This window comes from Vigna umbellata, chromosome 3 (assembly GCF_029865625.1).
Source record: "Vigna umbellata cultivar VRB3 chromosome 3, Vumbellata_1.0, whole genome shotgun sequence".
Lineage (NCBI taxonomy): Eukaryota > Viridiplantae > Streptophyta > Magnoliopsida > Fabales > Fabaceae > Vigna > Vigna umbellata.
The window spans coordinates 26,348,941-26,374,706 of record NC_142167.1 but is presented as its reverse complement, the minus strand read 5'-3'; the positions used below and the strand labels follow the sequence as shown (position 1 = coordinate 26,374,706).

Sequence of the window (25,766 nt, the reverse complement as noted above, 5' to 3'; positions counted from 1 at the left end):
GGGATGTTACAATATTTTAGATTATACATTTTAAAATATAAAAAAAATAAAATTTAAGTAGTATATTATTTAAAAAAAAATTTATATCCTAAATTATACAATACAAAATATAAAATTGAAATTATAATTCTATCATTTGAAATTAAAAAACCGATGGAATTGCAGAAAGAAACTGTCCTATATAACAGGTTGTCCGATACAATGGCCTAATTTCCCAGAATTAATTATATACCCAATTACATAAACAGTAAACAAGTGAAAAAAAAAGAGAAAAAACTCCAGAAATGCATTAAAAATTTTGTGGTTTGCAAGTTAAACTGAAAGGAGGAATAAGTATTCCGAAACACTGACTGCATCTTTATAAAACAAAGGTACAAACGAAATTGCTATAATATTTCTGTTTATCAAAAACAAAAGGTCTCCAAAGGCTAAAGTACCAAATTCGAATTCACATGAAATTAAAATGAATTCCATTCAAAATGTAAATCACCACCAACTTATAAATTTTTTGCCAATGGGAACGTTTTTTATATACAAACCCACAACACGGAACTAAATATACCAATTAAATACCACAAGACCAATTAAATATGACAAATATTTCTGTTTATATATAAAAAATAATAATCTCGAAAGGCTAAAATGTCTAATTAAAATTCAAAGTGTATTAAGGCTAGATGCATATGAAATTAAAACCAAATTCAATTCAGTGTAAATCTGTAAGATTTTGCCACACCAAGGCTAATAATAAATAGGGAACTTATATTTTTAAAACAAACCCACAACACTGAACTGAATATACCAATTAAACAGCACACGGCAAACCAAACTCAAATACAAAAGACAAGAATTGTGACGAAACATCAAATACAAAAGCTATACACATCGCATTTTTCGTTTACTTCCACTGTGTGTGCAAGTTCTGTATACCATATTAAAACAGTTATAACTATTTCACAAAAATAAAACAAGACATACAAGTCTATCAAAGTATAAGACTAACTAAGAAAAGTTACAGAATCATTCTAGAAGAAAGGAATACCTGGAGCAACAAATCCAAACGTTCCCACGAATGAGGTCCAATTGATTGAATTAGGATTTAGAATCTTGGCAGTTCCAAAATCTGAGACATGAGCCACATACTCCAAATTCAAAAGAACATTCTTGTTTGATATATCTCGATGAACAATTGGAGGTGAACAATCATTATGCATATAGCATAAAGCATTTGCCACACCTTTAATGGCATCAACCCTCCTTTTCCAATTAAATGCAATTGCCTCTTCATCGTCTTTCAAAATCTTACCTATGTTTCCTTTTGCATCAACTCATACACCAAAAACCAGAATCGGGAATGAGAACAATACCAGAATTGTTGGGTCTATTCAAGGGGGAAATTTACAACAGAAACACAAACCGTGCTCTACTTTCTTATTTCTATCAAATATAGGACTTGGCACTAGTACAGTAACAAGAAAAGGCACCGGTTATTTTTCATTATTGGCATCGGTTTTGCAACCAAAGCATATGTGAGCAAGGTAAAAAGGACCGATTTTATGCCTCGGGTCATGGACTGAGATAAAAAGCAGACAGAAATATGCCTTGGTTCTTACATAACCGAGGCAGTATCCTATTTTTTTTTTTTAGATGCAACCGACAACCTGTTTACAGTAGGCAACCAGAAATGGTTTCAGAAACCAGAAATTGTTTCAGCAAAAATTTTTTCAGCAACAAGAAGCAACAAGAAACTGTTTCAGCAACAAGAAACGGAGTGGTGCAAGTCAATGTTTTTCACACAACCGGAAAATCCCAATCCCAATCCCAATCCCAGATCAAAACAGACCTAACATTTTACAATTTCAGAAACCCAAAGTGCTTGTGATTGTGAGTCTTCACTGGCCTGGCCTCAAAAGCAAAAGAACAAGAGTAGATGAACACCTTTTGCAACGAACCAGGAAGCTCCCTTAGGGTTTCCCATCACACAGGGCTGCGACAGCTGGAGGAAGATTGTTGGTCTAGGGCGGCGGCGACAACGGAGGGGAAGAATGGTGGAGGCAGCAACGACGGAGGGCTCGCCGATCTGGAGAGGCGGAGGCAGCGGCGATCTGGAGCGGTGGATCGAGAGCGGCAAAGGTAGGCAGCAACGACGGAGGGCTCGCCGATCTGGAGAGGCGGAGGCAGCGGCGATCTGGAGCGGTGGATCGAGAGCGGCGGAGGCAGACAACAACGATGGAGGCTCGCCGATCTGGAGAGGCGGAGGCAGCGGTGATATGGAGCGGTGGACCGAGAGCGGCGGAGGCAGGCAGCAACGATGGAGGCTCGCCGATCTGGAGCGGCTTGGCGATGGCGATCTGGAGCGGTGGATCTAGAGCGGCGGAGGCAGCGACGGAGGACGTACAACGACGGAGGTACGGACAGAGAAGAGTGAGAGCACGAGGGGAGTGAGAGCACGAAGTGAGTGAGCACGAAGAAGAGAGAAGAATGGGAGCCACAGACAGAGAGAAGAAGTGAAAATGAAGAGTTAATGTCAGAACCGAGTTAGGTGGCAGGAGTTATGCCTCGGTTTCGCCTAAAACCGAGTTAGTAGTGTCCTTTAGGCATCGGTTGCTGGGCAACCGAGTTAATAGCTCTTATCAGACCCAACAGCTGTCAGTGGAGCAGGTTTGGGCAGAGTTTTATGCCTCGGTTTTACGTAGAACCGAGTTAGTAGCGTGCTTTAGGCACCGGTTATGGAACAACCGAGGCATATATTTAAGCTATTCTTACGACCCTGCCACCGCACTATTATACGCTTCGGGTTCGCTTAAACCGAAGCATATATTGCGCTTCCTAATCCCAACTTTTTACTAGTGTGGACTCACACTTGGATTTCCAACCTGTATAACTTCACAATGTTACGATGTCGAATCTCTGTCAAAGCTTGAATTTCATTTGTGAAAGCTTTAACGTTTGACATTTCTCCATTTTGTATTGACTGGAGTTTCTTAACAACAACGACTTGACCTGTTTGCAATTCAGCTTTGTAAACACTTGCTTGTCCTCCAACTCCAATGAGATGTTTGTTGTCAAACTCTTCTATGGCTTCAATTATGTTCTCATACACCATCTTGGTTTGGTTTTAAAGTATAAGAGGCAAAAGAATAAAAGGGAAACTGAAGATTTTATTGAGAATAAGTAGTAAATATTTATACTACATAATTTGTAACCAACTTTGAAAAATATCTCCTAAACTAATTAATTAAATAATGCATAAAATCTTCCTAAGAAATAGGATAGAGATATATTTTTATTTAACTACTTTGACTCCTTCAACCAAATGTTGTTTGAGTCACAAAATCCCAACAATCTCCCCTTGACTCAAAGTCAGCATATTCTAAGTTTTTTCGTCCTTGACCGCATCATCTAAAGTTCTTTCACTTTTGGAAGTTCCGATCACAATTTCTTGCTTAGTCTTCACGTCCTTACAATCTTATGCAATTTTCTCATCTACTTGTGGTTGTTCTCTTGGCTTTTTTACATTTTCAACTTTTTGCTTCGGGAAGAGTTGTCTTATTATGCTTTTCTTCCTCTAATTTTTCTGGTTTAATTTGACTTTCACCAACTTTAACACCCACTAGCTCTACTTTCTTGCCATTCAGAGATGGAGGTTTTTTGGTCCTTTGACATCCTGCAGTTTGTTTGTTTCTCTCCAAGATCTGTCTTTTGTGTCGGAACAATCGGTACCGTTATAGAGTTGCGCAGCGGAATAAAATACTCGGAAAGCGTGTTACGGTCACAAATCGAGTTATGATGGTCCGTTTTAGAAAATCAATTTTCTTAGAGAAAATTTAACAAACACTTGATGTGCATAAAACAGTAACGAGTGTAAGGAATAGAAAAGTTGACACACTGGATTTTTATCCTGGTTCGATTCAAAAGAATCTACGTCCAGTTGTTAATCACTATAAAGAGTGATTAACGATTTCACTAAAATCAGTTTCAGCAAAATACAATTAAGAGTGAATAAACAAACCGAAATATAAAACCTTCCTTCGACCAACGAAATGGAAGCCAACAATCTACACTTTCCTTCAACTCTGGAACAGTGCAGAATAGTTTTTCACGAGACTAGGCAGTGCAATGAACTAGCTTTTGGAACTTCCTCAGATCACACTGTATTCTCAAAAGCTCAGTAGTTTTTCTAAGAGTTCTAGAACTCATCTATATAGCCCACTGGTCTAAAGTTTGCAAAGATGAATTATAACTGCCGCAGATAATCGATTATTGTTAGTGATAATCGATTATTCGAGTCCGTTACAGGGTTTTCAAAAAGTGATAATCGATTATCCTGAGAAATAATCGATTATTCCAGAGACTTTTGGTAGTTCTCATCAGAACTGTGATAATCGATTATTTGGAGTAATAATCGATTATTCCAGAGCAACGAGGTTTTTCAGAAGGGCTCAGGATAATCGATTATAGCTTCTAATAATCGATTAAATGCGTAGCAGTTCTAAAAATACGAATTTTTCTAAGTATTACATGTTTAAGGCTTTTCCTAATACATTTATAATCTACAAATTGCTTTTAAAACAACTATAACAATGTATCATCTTTCAGCATCATCAAAATTATTTATCTTCAAATTTACCAATGCTCTTCATTGGTAACAATCTCCCCCTTTTTGATGATGATCAAAAATCACTTTTTAAAAGCAACGTTGGGTTAGCTGCAAAAGATACAAACTGAGAGACAACAGTAGGAGTTAGTAGTAACTGCACATATTTCTCCCCCTTTTTGATCATAAGCAAAAAGAGTGATAAGGCTCCCCCTTAATATGAGCTCCCCTCAATTAAACAGTGTAAGTACTAAAACAGTAGATCATTTTATTCAGGAAAACATTAAAGAGTACAAGGGCACATAAAGCAAGACATGAATATGAGAAAACATTCTAAGAATTCAAAACAAACAAACATGAAAGCACACTAATCAGAAAATCCTAAATCTAAAATTCAGGACTTGGTGGTCTCTCTGGAGGTTGGAGATTAAAATGATTTTCAATGTTTCCAATGTGAGTATCAAGGTCATTGAACTGGTCGATCACAAATTCTTCATGATTTTGTTGCCACTCATATATTTGGTCAAAGTGAGATTGTTGAAAGAGACGCATATCCTCCAGTTGTTTAGACAGGTTTGCAAAATGCTCCTCCATAGTCAGGGATGAATTTGAAGGCATGTGAGAAGGACCAGCATCAGCAGAGGTAGCAGCTGGGACGGGATCAACCATATGGGCGTCCATATCGTCATTGACATTTTCGTGGTGATCATCATCCTTGTGAATGATCACACGGCCACGAGCAACAAAACCCATTTGGCGAAATGTTGTCTCACCAATTTCAGTGCCAATTGCTTGAATGGAGGTAGTGAGTTCGCCGTCCACACTTACACCTTTGTATTCTAAAATTCGAGAGACGAGAAGTGCATATGGAAAATGATAAGAAGAATATTTCTTGGCCTTTACCATGGTGTCGGAGATGAGGGCTGGCCAATCAATGTGGATGTGATTTAAAAGCCCATATAGTAGTAGAAGATCTTGCTCCGAGCATTGAGCATGGTTAGTGGCACGAGGACATAGGATCCATACAATTAAGTAATGAATCATCCTTTCTTCAACCTTGAATCCACCCACAAGCAATTGTCGACGATTGATTTGGTGTTCAGGATGACGCAAAAAAGATTGAAAGGCGAGGAGACGATTGAAGTCTGGAACTCCAAGATGGACTTTGACAGCATCATCCCATAGTGCGAGTTGTGCAACATTTGTCCATATGTCATCATCCAGAATTATAGGGACACCTTTTACTTTTGTTGTGATGATTCCGTCACGATAACACATATTGAAGTAGAAGACACGGATAAGATCAGGGTATATGCACCCCTTTTGCTCCACTAGATGAGTAAGTCCTTGAGCACGAAACAGATCTGGAAATTGAAAGCCATAATACCGATAAAAGTCGAGACGGATGAACTTTACCGCCATGATTCGGCGTTCTTGCCAGAAATGAACATAGTCACCATGTTGCTCCTCATCTGAAATCCAACCTTCGATGGAAGCAGGACGAACATTTCGGGAGCGAGAGGAAGAAGCACCAGCAGTCCTCGTTCGGGTTCTTCTTGAATCAGCCATGAGAGAAGTGGGCACAAAAGAAACTTTGGAAGGAAAGAAGAAAGAGGAGAGTTTTGTTTCAGATTTGGGTGCAGCAAGTTTCTGGGTGCAAAGAAGTGAGTAATAATCGATTATAGGGGGCTATTTATAAGAAAAAATGGAGAAACTAGCCGTTTATGACCGTTTCCAGCCATTAGGATTCACTGTAACGGCTATATTTTTGAAACAGATCGCGTAATAATCGATTATTCTAAGTGATAATCGATTATCTGCTCATAAGTCACTTTCCAGAAATTGTGTAATAATCGATTATGTATGAAGATAATCGATTATCTTCGCATACAAGTCCAGTTTTGGTTTTGAATATGAATAATCGATTATTTGTAAGTGATAATCGATTATCTGCGAGTAGGGGTTTTGGCCAAAGCTAAAAATAATCGATTATTATAAGTTATAATCGATTATCTGCGAATAGGGGTTTTTGCCAAAGCTAAAAAATAATCGATTATTATCCTATGATAGTCGATTAAAAGCGCTGATCGTACCAGAATTGAGAAAATTTTATAAAGTTTGAATTTAGGACATATCTAACACTCCTAACTCTCTTCTAAGCTCATAGAATCTATCTTTAGGTAGTGCTTTAGTGAAGATATCAGCCAATTGATGTAAAGTGTCAATGTATTCAATTTGGCAATCTCCCTTTTGAATGTGGTCTCTCAAGAAATGATGTCTAATTTCAATGTGCTTAGTTCTTGAGTGCATTATGGGGTTCTTAGTGAGGTTGATAGCACTAGTATTATCACATTTCAGAGGAATGTGATCAAGGAAGATATCAAAATCCTCCAGTTGTTGTTTCATCCATAAAATTTGGGCACAACAATTTCCAGCAGCAATGTATTCAGCTTCAGTGGTAGACAAGGCTACACAAGCTTGTTTCTTTGAATGCCAAGACACTAAAGAACAGCCCAGAAAATGACATGTTCCACTAGTACTTTTCCTATCAATTTTACAGCCACCATAATCTGCATCAGAATAACCTATCAAACTAGGTAAAGCATCAGAAGGATACCAAAGTCCAAAAGATGGGGTGCCTTTTAAGGTATTTCAAAATCCGTTTGACAGCAATTAGATGAGATTCTTTAGGATTAGCTTGGTACCTAGCACACACACACACACACTTTGCATAATGTCTGGTCTACTAGCAGTTAGATAAAGTAAGGATCCTATCATTCCTCTAAACATGGTTTCATTTACTCCTTCACCAGATTCATCCTTATCTAAATAGCAGGACGTTGCCATAGGTGTGTTGGCCTCTTTACAAGTATCCATACCAAACTTCTTAAGCACTTCTCTACAATATTTAGTTTGGGAGACAAAAGTTCCCCCATCTATTTGCTTTATTTGCAGTCCTAAGAAGAAGTTAAGCTCACCCATCATAGACATTTCAAATTCACCTTGCATGATTTGTGCAAATCCCTCACACAATGAATCATTTGTAGACCCAAAAATGATATCATCTACGTATACTTGAACAATCAAGATATGTTTTTCTACTTTTTTAATAAACAAGGTTGAATCAACCTTTCCTCTAGAGAAGTCATTTTCAATCAAGAAAGTACTAAGTCTTTCATACCAAGATCTAGGTGCCTGTTTTAGACCATACAAGGCCTTTTTCAACTTATAAACATGATTAGGATATTTAAAATCCTCAAAACCAGGAGGTTGACTAACGTATACCTCTTCTTTAATGAAACCATTTAAAAATGCACTTTTCACATCCATTTGATACAATTTAAACTTCATCAAGGATGCATACGCAAGTAACAATCTAATTGCTTCTAACCTGGCTACTGGGGCGTAAGTTTCATCATAGTCGATACCTTCCTCTTGGCAGTAGCCTTTTGCAACTAACCTGGCTTTGTTCTTGGTGATGTTGCCATCTTCATCAAGCTTGTTTCTAAACACCCACTTTGTTCCAATGATTTGATAATCATCTTGTCTAGGAATGAGTTCCCAAACATCATTCCTTTTAAATTGATTGAGTTCTTCTTGCATAGCAACACACCATTTATCATCTTGAAGAGCTTCCTTTATGTTCTTAGGTTCTACCTGAGACACAAAAGCTACTGTTAAGCAGAAATTATTAAGATTGTGTCTAGTAGTTACCCCTTTTAACATATCTCCGATGATGTTGTCCAGAGAAAGTCCTCTTGGTTGTTGATAGCTTTTAGGATCAACTACTTGATGTTCATTTTGAGTTTCTGGAGGATATTTTTCATTTAGATACATCTCTTCAAGAGCTTCCCTCAAATAATCCTCATCACCTCCAATTGGTTTATTTGACTCAAGAGGGTTCACCTCAAGGTCCACAATTTCATCAAAGACAACATGCATTGATTCTTCAATTTTCAAGGTTCTTCTATTAAACACCCTATATGCTTTGCTAGTTAAAGAGTATCCTAAGAAGATTGCCTCATCAGATTTAGCATCAAATTTGCCTAGATTATCTTTACCATTATTCAAAACAAAACATTTGCATCCAAAGATTTTCAAATGAGATACATTTGGTTTTCTACCGTTAAACAGTTCATAGGGAGTTAGCTTAAGAATAGGCCTAATTATCATTCTGTTCAACACGTAACAAGCAGTACTAACTGCATCAGCCCAAAAGTATTTTGGCACATTAGATTCATTTAAAAGAGTCCTAGCTAGTTCTTCTAATGACCTATTTTTCCTTTCAACAACACCATTTTGTTGGGGAGTTCTTGGAGCAGAAAAATTATGAGCAATTCCATGTTTTTCACAAAACTTTTCAAAGGATTCGTTTTCAAACTCACCACCGTGATCACTTCTCAAGGTTTTGATTTTCAAATCCTTTTCATTTTGAACACGTTTTGCAAATGATTTGAATGCTTTAAAAGCTTCACTTTTAAAGGTTAAGAAAAATGTCCAAGTAAATCTAGTGTAGTCATCAACAATCACAAGAGCATAGTAGTTTCCACCAAAACTTTTAATTCTAGATGGACCAAACAAGTCCATATGCAAAAGTTCTAAAGGTTTTGATGTTGAAATCATGTTTTTAGACGAAAAAGAGGATTTGGTTTGCTTTCCCTTTTGACATGCAGAACATATTTTGTCTTTCTCAAATTTTAATTTAGGCAAACCAATCACAAGATCTTTTGAACTCAATTTATTTAAATGTTGCATATGAATATGCGCAGCTCTTTTATGCCATAACCAAGGATTTTCCTCTTTGGCAACTAAACATGTTATACTATGACTAGATGCATTTTCAATATCAATCAAGTAAATGTTATTATGCCTAACACCTTGCAAAGCAATTTCAGTAGAATTTTTAAAATATACGGTACATCTATCACTTTCAGTTGAAAAACTGTTATTTTCATGCTTAAAAGTGATACTAAAAGCAACCTTTAGACTTAGAAACTAGCTTGAAATCATGCATTTTGTTTATATTTTCAGAAATAAGAGAGCTGGACAGGTTTATGCTTGATTTGAGTGTTTTTGTGCAGGTTTTGAGGTGAATTTGGTGAAAGAAGTGAAGAATGAGAGAGAGGACATTAGAAAAGACAAGAAAGAGTGCAAAAAGAGAAGTCGAAGGCACCGCTCAGCGGCAAACTACCGCTGAGCGGCACTCAAGAGGTGGCGTTGGAACCGCTGAGGGGCAAATGGCCGCTGAGGGGAAGAAAGAAGACGCGTAACCACCGCTGAGCGGTAAATGGCGCTGAGCGGCACTTTTTGGGCTTGGGCTTTTGTAATCTTTTGTAACTCTAGATTAGTATATAAGGGCTTGCACGTCCTTTAGTTAGGGATCTTTGGCAGAAACGAGGCAAACACTCTCTCTTTCACCCCTTTGAAGGAGGATCTTGGATGCTCAGGCTACCTCTTCACCTTTATTGGGTTTATTCTTTCATACTTTCATTGTTATTCATCTAGGTTCACCATGAATATGGTGAACTAAACCTTGTATGTTTGTTGGGGAATCAATGTAATCTCTTGAAGCTCTCATATATGGATTTGTTGAATACATCTTTGAATTAAGACATATGCTTTCTTTTCATCATTAGTTAGGGTTTTTCCTCTTTGCTCAATGCTTGCATTGTTTAACTCATTCTAATGCATGATTATTGGTTTTGTTGATACGGACACGTACGGGGAAATCTAGATCCGGGGAATTTCTCCCAATATTTTACTGACAACATTATATTGGTTGCCTTAAGCTCCTGCACTCATGAACTAATCATTAGGAATGCTAGGAATTGTATGAACTATTTGATTAGGGAGAAGCCATCTAGAATGGTACATTAGAGAGTGGCATTAACAATGATGATTTGAAAGAGGAATTCCTAAAATATATGAGAGTGGATGAGATGAAATTGACCCCCAACAACATATTCATTCATTTAATCCATTGAAAGTGTTTATCTTATGTCTTTGCCATTGATCAATTCATGCATACATGTTTATTTTCGTCTTGCATATTAAAATTTCAATCATTGTTTTCTTAAGTCTTAGCTAATCAAGAAATCACATAACTAAACTAGGCCGTGAGTCCTTTGGGAAGAACGATACTTGGTCTTACCAAGTTTTATTACTTGAACGATTCGGTCATACTTGCCGATTGTGAAACAAGTTTGTGACATCATATTTTGGTGCTTACAAATTTGTCCATCAAGTTTTTGGCGCCGTTGCCGGGGATTCGTGGTTTAACTGGTTAATTTGTGTGATTATTGATTACCTTTGACTTTGATTTTGAATTTCTGTTTTTATTTTTTCTGTTTTTATTAGATTTTATTTTTTTAGATTTGATTTTTATCTTTTAGGTTAGATTTGATTTTTATCTTTTTAGATTAGATTTTATTTTATTTTCGAATTTTTATTTTATTTTTCTGTTTTCTGTTTTTCTGTTTTTCTGTTTTTTATTTTTAGGTTAGATTTTATTAGATTTTATTTTTATCTTTTAGGTTAGGTTAGATTTTATTTTATTAGATTTTATTCTATCTTTTAGGTTAGGTTAGATTTTATTTTATTTTATCTTTTAGATTAGATTTTATTTTTTTTAGATTAGGTTTTATTATATTTTATTTGATTCTATCTTCTAAATCTTTTATCTTCTTATATCTTTTCAATCTTTATTTTCTTCTATATCTTTTTGTGCTAACAAATCTTTTCTAGGGTTTTGTTTTCTTGTGCATGCAGAAGGCAATTCGAACTAGAAGTAAGAAAACAACAGAACCACTACTTGAAGGACTAGACGAGAGTAGAAGGAGGAGAAGAATCAGAACGTCCAGAGAACTTTTCCCTTCTCCTGAAACTCTCCTACAATCATCACCACAAGGTTCTGTTCACAGCACAGGGAGTATGGAGAACAATAATAATGCTAGAAGAACTCTTGCAGATTACACTAATCTTGCTGGACCTCAGCACTTCAATAGCATAGCTCGACCTAGAGTCAATGCAGCCAACATGGAGGTCAAACCAGCATTAATTCAACTGGTAAAGAGTAATCAATTTACTGGGTTATCACATGAAAGCCCATATGAGCACCTTACAACATTTAATGAGATCTGCAACACGGTCAAGATCAATGGGGTGCCAGACGAAGCTATCAAACTTAGCTTGTTTCCTTTCTCATTGGGAGGCAATGCTAAGCTTTGGTTGAACTCTTTTCCAGAAGAAAGTTTCACAGAATGGGAAGCAGTGGTTGCAAAGTTTTTGAATAAATACTTCCCACAATCTAAAGTGACTAAGGGAAAGCAAGAGATATCTTCATTCAAGCAGGGCATGGAAGAATCACTTGGACATGCATGGGATAGGTATAAAAGCTTGTTACGTAAAACTCCCACGCATGGCTTTGAAGATCAAGAAGTAGTCCTAACTTTCCTTGGAGGGCTTGGTTCACAAACCAAGATGATGCTGGATGCCTCAGCTGGAGGCAATATCAAATGGAAAACTCCAGAGGAAGCAACTGAAATTATTGAAAATATGGCTACAAGTGATAATGAGCTTCACAATGAAAGAGGCGCCCCTATGCAACAGAAAGGGGTTCTTCAATTACAAACCCATGATGCTCTGCTAGCACAGAATAAGATTCTAACTCAACAGCTGGAAACTCTGACCAAAACTCTTGCTTCACTACCTAAAGAGTTAAAATCTGCTGCACAGGTACAAACCCAGTTGTGCGAACTTGTGTGGAGGTGATCACATCAATGGCCAGTGTGCTTTTCCAGTAGAGGCCTTGGAGGATGTTAACTTCATGGCTAATCAGTTTCCATACCGTCAAGGGAATTATAATCAGGGTTGGAAACCACATCCAAGCATTGGCCAAGGACAAACTGGGCAGGCTAATCAGTTTAATAAGCAGCAGCAGCAACCAACTTTGTGGCAACAATTATCTATGCTTAATGACAGATCAACAAAGTTGGAAGAAACTCTTCAGCAATTCATCCAGAAAACTGAATCTTCTCAAAAGAGCACTGAAGCTGCTATAAAGAATCTGGAGATTCAGATGGGTCAGATCACCAAGCAATTGGAAGAAAGACCCAACAGAAACTTTGGGGCTAATACTGAGGTTAACCCCAGAGAAGAGTGCAAAGTGGTCAAGAGTGTAAATGAAGAGATCATTGAGTTGGAAGAAGATGAAACAGAAGAGAGAAGAGAAGAAGAAAGAAAGGACACTTTTCCTTTTCTAACAAATCAGGAGAAACCAATGAATTTCACAGATTTATTCAAAATGGTTGATAATGAAGCTCCTTGGGAACAAATTCTACAGAAAATAGCAGTTTACACCAAATCAGATGAAGGAACCTCTACAAAAAGAAGACGTAAAGAGGATGAGGAAGAAAAGTGTATAACTGTTAAGAAAGAATCATTCCCACCAAAAGCAGCTAGATCCAGGCAGTTTTTCTATTCCTTGCATTATAGGGAAGAAAAAGGTAAAGAAAGCTCTCCTTGATTTAGGCTCAAGTGTTAACTTGATGCCTTATTCTCTATTGGAGCAAATTGGCCATGTTGAAATAAAACCTGTAAAGGTTAATCTTGTAATGGCTGATGGATCTTCAAAGGAGCCATGTGGGATTGCAGAAGACATTGTAGTTTGTGTTGGCAAACTTCAGTTCTTGGCAGACTTTGTGGTGATGAAGATGGAAACTGAGAGAATACCTTTCATACTTGGAAGGCCGTTTATGAAAACGGCTAGGGCTATCATTGATGTGAATGAAGGTATAGTGGTTCTCCAAGACAGAGAGGAGAAAGTGGTGGTGGATGTGTTCAAAGATGAGATACAAGCAAAGGAGGAAGAAGCCAGTTATAAAGCTGCATTTCGAGATGCACCCATAACTAGAGGTAAAAATAAAAATCTTAAGGTTTCTGATAACCATTGTTTGTATTTTCAGGCACCCAAGGTAGAAGAGATTGGAAAAGGAGAAGAAGTTCCTAGAGACTGGAAAAAATTAAGACTCCAACTTGGCACACCTGTAAGACTCAAGAACAAGTTGTGGGTTATTAAAGGCTTTAAAGAGAAGGAGATGATAGAGATAGAGTCTCCATATTCTAGAGAATCTAAGACAGTCCAAAGGAAGCAGTTGAAAGGTTGGTGGAAGGACTACGTCAACTATAAAGAAGATGGAACGTGAGCTTTAACAGGGTCAAGCTAGTGACGTTAAAGAAGCGCTTGCTGGGAGGCAACCCAGTGGATTTACAAACTTTTGATTTGGTTTTGTAATTTATAATTTGTGAATATTATTCTGGATATTATTTTGTTTGATCTAGCATCTACTGAAGGATGCTAGGTGGTTAAGTATCTACTGAAGGATACTAAGTTTGTAACACCTACTGATGGGTGTTGGTGAGAAGATTTTGCACCTACTGATGGGTGCTGGTAAGTTTGAAACACCTACTGATGGGTGTTGGTGGATTTTGGGTCAGGCTCGGGACGTTAAACAAGCGCTACCTGGGAGGCAACCCAGTTGATTTATTGTTTTTGTTTGTTTATTTTTAGTTAGGATTTGCATAAGCATTTTTAACATTGAATTGCAGGGAACCTATGAGAGATATGTAGGGAAGGCACGTAGGTCAAGAAAAGAAGGAGGGGAGCACTTCACGAAAGTGCCGCTGAGCGGCAATTACCGCTGAGCGGTACTATCGCAGAGGGGCTTAAGTTCCCCTTAGCGGGACCCGAGCCCATTAGGGTATTTTTATACCCCAAGCTGCGTTTTAGGGTTTATTTCCAACTTCTCTCTGCACAAACACTTCCACACACCTTCTCCTAGGTTTTCCACATCTTTTCACTCTTCCCTCTTAAGAAAATCTCTCTTCTATTCACTTTTTCACTAGTGTACCATCAAAGTTTGGGGTTGGAAGAGAGCATTCTAGTTTGAAGGCATTCTCATTGCATCTAGTATCTCCACCCAAGTAAGTAAAATGCATTTTGTTCATTCTAGGGTTCTTGAATTTGAATGTGATTGTCAAAGCATGAATATTTAGGGGTTTTGATTTCTATGCATGATTTGATGATATATTTGATGTTTGAACCGATTAAACTGCATGATTATGAACTGGAAAACTGAAAATTGCATTTGGGTGGAGTTAGGGAAGCTTTAAAACTGATTTTTCAAAAATCTGCAGAGTTACCGCTGAGGGGTAAATTACCGCTGAGCGGCACTCTGCCAGATTTGGTTTTTTCTGATTTTTGCGTGTTGGAATGTGGCACTGGTGGCGCTGAGGGGAAATTCTGGCCCTCAGCGGTGGTTTAGCTTCAAAAGGAGTTTTGTTTTGTGTTTACTAATGATTAACATCATGTTCTGTGGTTTTGGATTCATGTTTGAATGCAGGAATGGCATCCTCTTCAGGAAAGAGATTGAAAACCATGGCAACCAAGAGAAAGGAAAAGGAACCAGAGCAGCCCCATAATGGCAGGTTCCTCTCTAGGAAACATGAGAAGCACTTTAGGGTGGTTCAGGACAGGAGACTTCTAATGGAGAGAAAGGTTGGAATGATACCTAACTTTGCTCCTCAATTTGGAGAGCAAGTGTTAGGGAATGATTGGGGGAAGCTAGCCACTTATCCATCACCTGCCAACATAGCTGTGGTGAAAGAATTCTACACCAATGCAAAGAAGATTGGTGATTATCCAGCTGAGAATTATTTAGGCTATGTTAGAGGCCATGCTATCAGGTATGATCCTGACTCCATAAATAACTTTCTGGATACTGTGTGGGCTGGTGAGCAATGCCAGTTTGCTCTTAGCATGGAGGAAGGTGCTGATTATGAGGATGTGGAGAGAGTATTGTGTATACCTGGAGGACACTTCCAAAGGAATAGATCTGGCTCAGTGGTTAACATTAGGAGGACAGATTTGACTCCTCTTGCAAAGTATTGGATGGCGTTTTCTCATGCCAACATTCAGCCATGTTCACATGTGTCAGATATTACTCTCAGCAGGGCACTATTCATCTACTGTGTTATCAGAAACTTGAATGTTAATATTGGGCAGGTGATAGCTGATGAGATTAGTGTGTGTGCTAACACCTCAAACAACAAAGCACCACTGGGACATCCTTCTTTGATCACTCACCTTTGCAAGCTAGCTGGGGTGGACACTTCTGTTCCACCATTTGAGAGGCCAAGAAAAGCTATAGATGAGGCCTATTACAGACAGTATTGTGGAGGAGAGGAGGCAGCCCAGCCAGTGCCACCACGCCAGGCTCGTAGAGAGAGAAGGCCAGCACAGAGCAGGACTTCTGCTGATACTCATGAGGCAGAACCATTCCAGATGAGGGACATGTATATGTCTCTTATAGGTGCTCAGTTGCAGTCCATCCACAGAGGGCAGGTGGCCACGGCTGAGATGATAGTGGGGATGTATGATACCCCTCCAGCACACAGGTGGACTATGGATGAATTCCATAATGTGGTAGCTTGGCCAGAAGAACCAGTATATGGAGGAGCTGGAGCAGCTGAAGCTTCAGCCAGAGATATGGAGGAAGATGAAGCTGAGGAGGAGGATGCAGTTGATGAAGATGATGATGAAGAGGAAGAGGAAGATACAGAGAGCTCGGACTGATGAGGAGCTGAGATAGCATTTACTGATGAATGCTATCATATGATTATGCTTTTAGTGGTTTAAGTTTTCTGAACTTATTTGTTTTTGTTTTTAGATTAGGGTTTGATGTACTCTATTGAACACCTGGTTTGTTATGATGGTTTGCTATTAACTGTGATTGTGTGATAAGTAATGCTTGATGATGCTTATTGATTGATTGATGTTGAGATGATGTGCACATTAAAATGCTTATACAGGTGATTCACAAGCTTTGTGAACAAATGCATAATATCATGATTGTGATTGTGAAATTAAGCAGCATGTGCATGTCAAATGTGAATGAGCTTATATGTGAGGTTTTGAGCTCCAGAGTTGTTATTGTTGAATGTTATTACTTTGAAAGCATGAATGACTTTGCCCAGGTTTTCTAGGATTGAATCAATTGCTTGTTTTGCATCATATGATCAAGGCCGTGTTGTTGAAACCCATTTTTATTGGCCAAATTCATAAAGTTAGCCTTCTAAAAGAGAACACGTTGTGTTCTATCCTTTGAACCCTTAGCCTTAAATATACACTGAACACCCTTGATTGAAAATCTTTACCTTGAGTTAAGTAGAAGATCTTGTGTGGTATTGTTAAATGTTCAAGTTTGGGGTTATTGGGGAAACATGAAAAAGGAAAAAGCATTGAGCTAAGAGCTAAAAAGTAAGAATATGCAAAGAAAAGAAAAGAAAAAGAAGCAAAGCTCAATGCAAATGCAAAAGCAAAGGCAAAAGAAAGTTGGGAATGAATAAGAAGATTGTGTTGTTATGATTCTCTTAACTCAAGGATTTTGTGATCCAGAAAAACCAATTTTCTTGTTAGCCCAGCCACATTATAAGCCATTGAAAAGTCCTTGTGATGATGCATGCTTGTGAATGTATTTGATTGTGGTTAAATGAAAGGCAAAGTTGATTCATGTGACATTGTGATAGTGGAGTGAATGAGTGAAACACTTTACCTCTTATACACTTGTGTGTTGAGTGAAACACTTTACCTAGTGAGGAAATATTCCATAAGCACATGAACATCCATGCTTAATTGATTGATCATTCATGAAAAATAGCATTTGTTGGAATTTAAATGACTTTGTGAACACTAAAGCATGTGCACATCTTGAATTAACTCTTGGTCATAAGTTTGAGTGAAGTTATTACTTATCTTGAAAAGAGGATTTTGAATGAGTGAACCATCATATGAATTGGTTGGAGATGGAGTTACATTTTGTTTGCTTGAGGACAAGCAAAGTTCTAAGTTTGGGGTTGTGATAACAGTTGAAAAACTGTTATTTTCATGCTTAAAAGTGATACTAAAAGCAACCTTTAGACTTAGAAACTAGCTTGAAATCATGCATTTTGTTTATATTTTCAGAAATAAGAGAGCTGGACAGGTTTATGCTTGATTTGAGTGTTTTTGTGCAGGTTTTGAGGTGAATTTGGTGAAAGAAGTGAAGAATGAGAGAGAGGACATTAGAAAAGACAAGAAAGAGTGCAAAAAGGAGAAGTCGAAGGCACCGCTCAGCGGCAAACTACCGCTGAGCGGCACTCAAGAGGTGGCGTTGGAACCGCTGAGGGGCAAATGGCCGCTGAGGGGAAGAAAGAAGACGCGTAACCACCGCTGAGCGGTAAATGGCGCTGAGCGGCACTTTTTGGGCTTGGGCTTTTGTAATCTTTTGTAACTCTAGATTAGTATATAAGGGCTTGCACGTCCTTTAGTTAGGTATCTTTGGCAGAAACGAGGCAAACACTCTCTCTTTCACCCCTTTGAAGGAGGATCTTGGATGCTCAGGCTACCTCTTCACCTTTATTGGGTTTATTCTTTCATACTTTCATTGTTATTCATCTAGGTTCACCATGAATATGGTGAACTAAACCTTGTATGTTTGTTGGGGAATCAATGTAATCTCTTGAAGCTCTCATATATGGATTTGTTGAATACATCTTTGAATTAAGACATATGCTTTCTTTTCATCATTAGTTAGGGTTTTTCCTCTTTGCTCAATGCTTGCATTGTTTAACTCATTCTAATGCATGATTATTGGTTTTGTTGATACGGACACGTACGGGGAAATCTAGATCCGGGGAATTTCTCCCAATATTTTACTGACAACATTATATTGGTTGCCTTAAGCTCCTGCACTCATGAACTAATCATTAGGAATGCTAGGAATTGTATGAACTATTTGATTAGGGAGAAGCCATCTAGAATGGTACATTAGAGAGTGGCATTAACAATGATGATTTGAAAGAGGAATTCCTAAAATATATGAGAGTGGATGAGATGAAATTGACCCCCAACAACATATTCATTCATTTAATCCATTGAAAGTGTTTATCTTATGTCTTTGCCATTGATCAATTCATGCATACATGTTTATTTTCGTCTTGCATATTAAAATTTCAATCATTGTTTTCTTAAGTCTTAGCTAATCAAGAAATCACATAACTAAACTAGGCCGTGAGTCCTTTGGGAAGAACGATACTTGGTCTTACCAAGTTTTATTACTTGAACGATTCGGTCATACTTGCCGATTGTGAAACAAGTTTGTGACATCATATTTTGGTGCTTACAAATTTGTCCATCAGTTATACTATGACTAGATGCATTTTCAATATCAATCAAGTAAATGTTATTATGCCTAACACCTTGCAAAGCAATTTCAGTAGAATTTTTAAAATATACGGTACATCTATCACTTTCAAAGGTTACCTTGAGACCCTTGTCACATAATTGACTTATGCTTAGGAGATTGTGTTTGAGACCTTCAACGCATAATACGTCCTTTATAGTCAATGTGTTTCCTCCTCCAATGTCTCCAGTGCCAATGATTCTACCTTTGTTATTATCTCCATAGGTCACAAATCCTTGCTTCTTCTTCTCAAAAGAAATAAACATTTTCTTGTCACCGGTCATGTGTCTTGAACAACCACTGTCAAGATACCACAGTGACTTCTTTGACTTAGTAAGTTCCTACAAAACAAATTTTAGCAAGACTTTAGGTCCCCAATCTTATTATGGGTCCTTTGGGTTAGTTTATGCAAATATACATCATTTTACAATTTTAACCCATGCATATTTACCATTTGGAACACCAAAATGTTTGATGTTGCATTTGTTTGAGGTGTGACCAAGTTTCATGCAGTAAAAACAACAAGCCTTATACACTTTATTTTTCACAAGAGTTCCTTTTTCTACCCAAACTCTACGAGTTCTTATCACTTTATATTTTTTGTGTAGATGCGTGTTTCCATTCTCTCAAAGTTTGTTTTGGCATGTGACTTAGACTTATTTGCCTTTGCAAGTAAATTCTCAAGAATGTCAATATCAAACATATGACTTTTACACGATAGACATTCAGCAGGTTGTATAACAGTATCAAATTCAGATAATTTAGTTTCCAAATTACTAACTTTGTTTCTCAAAACAACTTCATCATCTAGTTCTTTTTCATACCTGAAATTCAATTCATTATGCTCTTTCTTTAGCTTTTTATGAGCAACATCAAGTTTTTCAGATTCATTTAACAAATCAAGAAATGCCTTTTGTAAGTCAAACTCATCACTTGACTCTAAGCTAGAATCACTTACTTGGCTTCCTGCATCTTCTAAGTCTGCCATTAAGCACAAGTTTGCTTCTTCATTTGAATCGCTTGAACTTGAAGAACTAGAAGCATTGTCTTCCCAAGCTATGTAAGCTTTCTTCTTCTTTGGAAACTTTCTTTCTTTCTTTTCTTCACTTTTCCTATTCTTAGGACAGTCAGTCTTCACATGACCCCTTTCTCCACATCCATAACATTTAATGCTTGATGGAGATCCTCGATTTTCTTTCCTTTCTCCATGGTATTTGTCTTTTCCCTTTGCTTTCATAAATTTAGCAAACTTCTTAATCATAAGACTCATGTTTTCCTCATCGTTATCGGAATCATCATCCTCAATTCTCTTAGAACTTTTTCCTTTTGAGATTTCAGACTTGAAGGCAAGCGTCTTTCTTTTGCCTTGATCCTCTTCTGTAGTTAATCTTCTTAGCTCAAGCTCATGCTCACGAAGCTTTCCAAAGAGAATCGCCGTTGACATTTGAGTGAGGTTTTGAGACTCCGAAATGGCAGTCACCTTTGGTTGCCAAGACCTGTCTAATGATTTCAAAATTTTCACATTCAACTCGTCAGTGTCAAAAGTCTTACCCAAACTTGTCAAGTGGTTTACAATGTGAGTGAAACGCTTCTGAACATCAGATATTGTTTCTCCAGATTGCATTCTGAACATCTCATATTCCTGAATGAGTGTATTCTTCCTTGCACGTTTCACGTCGTCTGTACCCTCATGTGTGACTCTGAGGACCTCCCACATTTCCTGTGCTGTCTTACACACTGAAATTCTATAAAATTCATCAAGTACTACAGCAGATGAAATAATATTACGAGCCTTAATGTCAAATTGGGCTCTTTTATTTTCCTCAGGAGTCCAGTTAAAGTATGGTTTTTCTTCTTCTACACCATCAACAGTTCTTTTAGGAATATAGGGACCATTTAGCACAGCTTCCCAAATGCCTCTGTCAACAGACCCCATAAAAATTTCCATTCTGACTTTCCAGAATGCATAGTTATCACTAGTAAAAAGAGGTGGTCTGTTGATGGATGCACCCTCAGCATATACTTGATTTTGATGACCGGCCATTTTCGCAAAAGTTTGAAAGAATATCAAAGCAAGCTCTGATACCAATTGTCGGAACAATCGGTACCATTATAGAGTTGCGCAGCAGAATAAAATACTCGGAAAGCGTGTTACGGTCACAAATCGAGTTATGATGGTCCATTTTAGAAAATCAATTTTCTTAGAGAAAATTTAACAAACACTTGATGTGCATAAAACAGTAACGAGTGTAAGGAATAGAAAAGTTGACACACTGGATTTTTATCCTGGTTCGATTCAAAAGAATTTACGTCCAGATGTTAATCACTATAAAGAGTGATTAACGATTTCACTAAAATCAGTTTCAGCAAAATACAATTAAGAGTGAATAAACAAACCGAAATATAAAACCTTCCTTCGACCAACGAAATGAAAGCCAACAATCTACACTTTCCTTCAACTCTGGAACAGTGCAGAACAGTTCTTCCTTCGACCAACGAACCGGAAGAACAATAGCGTTGCCAACTCGAAGAGAATCGCTCCGACCTTTGACCCACAAAGCGAGAGCTTCTCCTTTTCACGAGACTAGGCAGTGCAATGAACTAGCTTTTGGAACTTCCTCAGATCACACTGTATTCTCAAAAGCTCAGTAGTTTTTCTAAGAGTTCTAGAACTCATCTATATAGCCCACTGGTCTAAAGTTTGCAAAGATGAATTATAACTGCCGCAGATAATCGATTATTGTTAGTGATAATCGATTATTCGAGTCCGTTACAGGGTTTTCAAAAAGTGATAATCGATTATCCTGAGGAATAATCGATTATTCCAGAGACTTTTGGCAGTTCTCATCAGAACTGTGATAATCGATTATTTGGAGTAATAATCGATTATTCCAGAGCAACGAGGTTTTTCAGAAGGGCTCAGGATAATCGATTATAGCTTCTATTAATCGATTAAATGCGTAGCAGTTCTAAAAATACGAATTTTTCTAAGTATTACATGTTTAAGGCTTTTCCTAATACATTTATAATCTACAAATTGCTTTTAAAACAACTATAACAATGTATCATCTTTCAGCATCATCAAAATTATTTATCTTCAAATTTACCAATGCTCTTCATTGGTAACATTTTGGAAAAGGCAACTTTGTTTGTTTTTCATATTACAAAGTTGCTCATACGGGTGATTTTTCTTCTAGTTTGGGAAGTCCTTGTACCTGCATATTGTCTTCAACCTTGTGCACAACAAACTGCTCTTCATCAATCAAATTCAAAGCAAAGCTCTTGTCTTTTATTTGAACTCTAAATAATTCTTTATTATTTGAATCTTTAATCATGCAGGTTTTATCTTCAAATAGAACTTTATAGGCTTTCTCCAGAAGTTGGCCAACACTGAACAAGTTTTGATCAATTTCAGGAATGTATAGAACATCAGTAATTAATTTCAAACCTGTGCAACCTTTGATCGCGATGGTTCCTTTAATCTTCAATGCTATTTTTGCTCCGTTTCCAATTCTGACATTTGTGTTGTAGGTTGCATCAAGATCTTTTGAATAATTCTTGATCGTTAGTCATGTGGTTCGTGCAACCACTATCAATTAGCCAACTTTCTGTTGATCTTGCAGTGGCAAAGCAAGAAACAACAAAAAGATCTTCTTCTTCACCCTCTTCAATAAGAGCTTGTACATTCTCTTGTGTTTTTGATGACTTACATATTTTCTCCACATGCCCTAATTGTCCATATTTATGGAATTTCACATTTGGCCTCCACAAACACTTCGTCTCTGGATGATTGTTTTTCTTACAAAAAGGACATGATGGAAAAACATGAGAGGATTTGCTATCATTTTTTGTGGTTGAAAGACTTACCCTTGTTTTTCATAAATTTAGCTATCAAAGACCCTTCAATATGACCTTCTCTCATGAGTCTTCTTTGTTCTGGAGCCTGAAGTGCGGTCAAAAGTTCTGCCAAGGTAATAGTAGAAAGATCTTTTGAGTTCTCCAAGGAAGTCAATATGGCTTCATATCTTTCTGGAATTGTTACAAGTATTTTTTGAACAATTCGAGAATGAGGAATATCAGTGCCAAGAAGACGTATTTTGTTTGCAATGCCGAGAAGCTTGTTCGCATAATCTTTTATTGTCTCCGAATCTTTCATCCTTTGCATCTCAAGTTCTCGAACCAGATTCAAAGCTTGCAATCCTTTGATTCTCTTACGACCTTCATACCCTTCCTTCAAAAACTTCCAGATTTCATATGCCGTTTTCAACGTCATTATTCTGTTGAAAATGACTGGAGATACGATTGTGAACAAAATTGATTTGGCTTTGGATTTTCGAAGCCTCCTTTCTTTGTGATTTTTCATTTGAGCAACTATAGGATTATCTGGCAAAGGAGACACTTCGTAGTCCTCTTTTATCGCTTCCCACACATCGTTAGCATCTAGATATGCTTCCATTTTGACAGCCTAAATTTGATAGTTTTGTCCATCAAATACCGGTACAGAAATGGTAGTAAAGGATGTTTGAGATTCCATCTTATGTGTGGTTGCTATTTTGTAGTTGTAGGTGTTTGTGGGTTATATCACAGACCCGTAAGATCCTTTTTATTCTTGATACCAATTGTTGTGGTTTTAAAGTATAAGAGGCCAAAGAATAAAAGGGAAACTGATGATTTTATTGAGTATAAGCAGTAAATATTTATACTAACTAACTTTGAAAAATATCTCCTAAACTAATTAATTAAATAATGCATAAAATATTCCTAAGAAATAGGATAGAAATATATTTTTATTTAAGTGCTTTGACTCCTTCAACCAAATGTTGTTTGAGTCACAAAATCCCAACACATCTTTCCATCAAAACTCCATATCGAAAAGAGATTTTGGCATGGTGATTCTTCATCTTAACGTTCTTTTGTCTTTTAGCTTCGATAAAGATGATATGAAACTCGAAAGACAAATAATGCTAGCATGGAAGGGTCCAAACCAATGGGTAAAAATACTAATATGACTCTATTATTCTTATGATGATTTTCATAATTATCAGGTGATGTTGGACATGGTTCTAAGCCTGAGACATTACCACACAAGCCTTTATTATTTCTCAATGCTTCAATTGTAGCCATTTTGAAGGCTGGAATGTTGGGAAGTGGACCCTGTAATTGGTTGTATGATATATCAATAGATATCAAACTTCTCATCTCGTCAAGGCCGGAGAGATCGCCTGAAAGATGATTGTGTGAGAGATTTAATGTTTCTAAGCTTTTCAACTGTCCAAGCAAGGGTGGTATTTTTCCACTCAACAAAATGTTCATGCTTAGATCGAGACTTTGAAGATATTTTAATTTACCAAACTCGGATGGAATATTTTCCGTAAATTTATTTCAGCTCAAATTCAAGTGTAATAACTTGACCAAATTACGAAGTTGAGTTGGAATTAAGCCAGAAAAACGATTTGCTCCAAGCTCTAAAGTGTCAAGATCTAGCAATGAGGCTATCTGTATAGGAACATTCCCTGAAAGATTATTACTATTGAGAGAGAGTTTGAACAAGTAGGTCAAATTACCTAAATCTTCTAAAAGACGAGAAGAAGAGAGACGAAAAAGAGAGAAAGAAGAAGAAGAGAGAAAGGAAGAAGAGAAACGAGAAAGAGAGAGAGAAGAAAAAGAGAGAAAGGAAAAGAGAGACAAGAAAGAGATAGAAGGAAAGATGAAAAGAAAAGAGAAGAAGAAAAGATTAAAGAAGCGGAAAGTAAAGAGAAGGAGCTCTTGCTAATGATGGCAACTCCTACTCTTACCATTACCATGGAACCTAAAAGGGAAGGGTTCTCATTCTTTACTTCTTTTCCAATTATTGTACACTCTTCCATTATTAATTTTTCTTTTAAACCAATTGCCATCACATATTCTGTGCAATCCTTTTCAAATTATGGCAATTCAAAACTTGAGTTAATGTTACCCTTGTGTAAACAAGTAACTCAAGATAATAATCAAATAACTTGGGAATATGGAATTCTCCATTTTTCCAAGACTAATTTTCATAAATTATTTTTCAAAAATACAAGAATTTTCTTTTGTCTTCTTATTTTTGTCATACTCATTTTTGCTATCTTTTATAGATATATTTTTGATCCAGGAGGAACACATAAACCAAAGTTGTGCTTCTTTCTTTCTTCACGATTTGAGGACAAATTATTTTTAAAGAGGGAGGGAATGATGGCAACCCCTTTAGGGACTTTCCATCCAAAGAAGTATCAACTTCACTAAGACCAAGAAACGGAAGTTGAATAAGGACTTAATCTTTTCTTTCTAAGTCTTAACATGTTCTTTTTAACTAATTCCATTGTTTTGTAGGACAATAAAGGTTGGAAGGATCATAGGAAGTTGTCAAGCAAAGAGGAAACAAGAAAGTCATGAAGTCTCTTCTCTTTGGAGCACACTTTCCACGTTTTCCATGAGAAGCACATACAGTTGTGCATCTTCTTTTCTTTGGAGCACATTTGACATCATTTTCATGTGGAACACATGCCAATAATGAAGCACATTTACCACATGGAACACACCAGCCGTGGCTTCCCCTCTTTGAAGCACATTCTCCATGCTGCCCACGTGAAACATACAACCCATGCTAGCCACTCTCATCAGCACATATCATTTGTAAATTCTCTTGCACGTTTGACAAGCTTCTCTTATAAAAAGAGAGCTTCATCTTGTGTAGAACTTAACTTGAGTAATCTAAAGAAATGTTGTTGCAATGAATCCAGCCATTCTTATCTCGAGTTCAACCTTTGTGCCCCTTTAGCACCCTTATCCTATAGCTTCCTTCCCTCTTGGAAGGCTTTCTGAGTTAGAGACTTCACTTACACACTTCAAAACACTGAAACACATTTTCA

General features: G+C 37.2%; 1 pseudogene; it reads right to left on the bottom strand.

Annotated features, from left to right (window-relative positions):
• Nucleotides 1-863: 863 nt before the first annotated feature.
• Nucleotides 864-24,189, bottom strand: LOC148202124 (MDIS1-interacting receptor like kinase 2-like; annotated as a pseudogene).
• Between the last annotated feature and the right edge of the window lie 1,577 nt (nt 24,190-25,766).